This window comes from Pituophis catenifer, unplaced genomic scaffold (genome assembly GCF_029215685.1).
Source record: "Pituophis catenifer annectens isolate HBS135680 unplaced genomic scaffold, rPitCat1.0.hap2 SCAF_44, whole genome shotgun sequence".
NCBI lineage: Eukaryota > Metazoa > Chordata > Lepidosauria > Squamata > Colubridae > Pituophis > Pituophis catenifer.
Genome location: NW_027256924.1, coordinates 150,001 through 152,500, shown reverse-complemented (window position 1 = coordinate 152,500; position 2,500 = coordinate 150,001).

Genomic DNA, 2,500 nt, shown 5'->3' with positions numbered 1-2,500 from the left:
GGATCCCGGCTCCGGCGCCGCGGGCCTCGGTCGGGGACCTCCGCCTTCGCCTCGGTGCCCACGCCGGACCCCGGGGGTGTCCGCGCCGGGCAGTCTTCCCGGTCTACCGGGGCCCCGGCCGGATCAGCCTTTCTGTTTCCCCCGCCACGATGGATGCACGGGATCCCGGCTCCGGGTCCGCGGGCCTCGGTCGGGGACCTCCGCCGTCGCCTCGGTGCCCCCGCCGGACCCCGGGGGTGCCCGCGACGGGCAGTCGTCCCGGTCTACCGGGGCCCCGGCCGGATCAGCCTTTCTGTTTCCCCCGCCACGATGGATGCACGGGATCCCGGCTCCGGGTCCGCGGGCCTCGGTCGGGGACCTCCGCCGTCGCCTCGGTGCCCCCGCCGGACCCCGGGGGTGCCCGCGACGGGCAGTCGTCCCGGTCTACCGGGGCCCCGGCCGGATCAGCCTTTCTGTTTCCCCCGCCACGATGGATGCACGGGATCCCGGCTCCGGCGCCGCGGGCCTCGGTCGGGGACCTCCGCCTTCGCCTCGGTGCCCACGCCGGACCCCGGGGGTGTCCGCGCCGGGCAGTCTTCCCGGTCTACCGGGGCCCCGGCCGGATCAGCCTTTCTGTTTCCCCCGCCACGATGGATGCACGGGATCCCGGCTCCGGCGCCGCGGGCCTCGGTCGGGGACCTCCGCCGTCCCCTCGGTGCCCACGCCGGCCCCCGGGGGTGTCCGCGCCGGGCAGTCGTCCCGGTCTACCGGGACGGCCTTGGGCGGGTCCGGTTTACCCGGGCCTCGGCCGGCCTAGAGTGTTTCTGTTTCCCCGCCTTGATGGATGTACGGGATCCCGGCGCGGGGGCCCCGGGCCTCGGTCGGGGACCTCCGCCGTCGCCTCGGTGCCCGCGCCGGGGCCCTGGGGTGTCCGTGACGGGCAGCCGTCCCGGTCTACCGGGACGCTCGGGCGGGACCGGTTTACCCGGGCCTCGGCCGGACCGGAGTGTTTCCGTTTTCTGCTTCCCTGCCAGGATGGCTGCGAGGGGTTGATTGAAAGAGCTGGTTTGACGTGAAAAGCTTGACTTCAAGTGAAAAGTTTGTTACAATTTCTGCCATCTTCCTTCCTCCAAAGTTTTGGGTGTAGTTTTCCCAGAGGAACCTCTCGTAGGCCTTTCATTTCTCATCTTAACTTCCCTCATTTATTCCATATTTTCCTTCCTCTTGCCGAATGGCCGAATCCAGTCCATTTCTAGTCAAGGAAATTATTCTTATTTCTTGCTGACCTATTTGCTTTGTGGAGCAAGTCGTTCTTAGGTCCCTTTGTTCTTTCTTCAACTTCTTCTGCTCCTTCTCTCGACGCTTTCTCGTCTTGTTCTCTTACTTGGCTCTCTTTTGGCTGTTCTTTCTTCTCCTCCCGTCGTCCGTCCCCACTTTCATCTCTCCATCTTTCCTGTTCTTGGTCATCTCTACGTTGTTTATCAAATAATTCCGCTTTCTCTCTTGAATCTACTCGATATCTTTGCTCTCGCCAGCTCGCCGATATTTCAGCTCGCCGATATTTTGTGCTTTCCCGTCGTGTTTCCCATCCATTGCGATCTCTCTGCTCTCCCTGTCTTCTCGGTAAATCGGAGATGAATTTCTCTGGGCGGGTGGTTTCTCATCGCGTGTCTTGTGTGCGCTCCCTACGTTTCGTCCATCCCGTTTAATATCTATCCCTCCCTCCCTCTCCTTGCTTTCTTCCATTGCTTCTGCTAATATCATTTCCAGAATGATAACCCTGAGCCTGAACCTGAACCTAACCCTAACCCTACAACTTTTCTCCCTAACCCTAACCCTAACCCTAACCCTAACCCTAACCCTAACCCTACAACTTTTCTCCCTAACCCTAACCCTAACCCTAACCCTAACCCTAACCCTAACTCTACAACTTGTTTCTCTAACCCTAACCCTAACCCTAACCCTAACCCCAACCCCAACCCCAACCCTAACCCTAACCCTAACCCTAACCCTAACCCTACAACTTTTCTCCCTAACCCTAACCCTAACCCTAACCCTAACCCCAACCCTAACCCTACAACTGTTTTCTCTAACCCCAACCCTAACCCTATAACTTTTCTCCCTAACCCTAACCCTAACCCTAACCCTAACCCCAACCCTAACCCCAACCCTAACCCTACAACTGTTTTCTCTAACCCTAACCCTAACCCTACAACTTTTCTCCCTAACCCTAACCCTAACCCTAACCCTAACCCCAACCCTAACCCTACAACTGTTTTCTCTAACCCCAACCCTAACCCTATAACTTTTTTCCCTAACCCTAACCCTAACCCTAACCCACACTTTCGACTTAAAACCGTTTTTAGATTTAAAGTCGTCTTTCGACTTAAAGACGGACAGACGGCCCGGTCTACCGGGCCGCTCGGGCAGCCTCGGCCGGACCGGCGTCTCTGTTTCTGTTTCCCTGCCACGATGGATGTCGCGTGCGAGGGGTTGCTTTACATAGCTGGTTTGAAGTTGA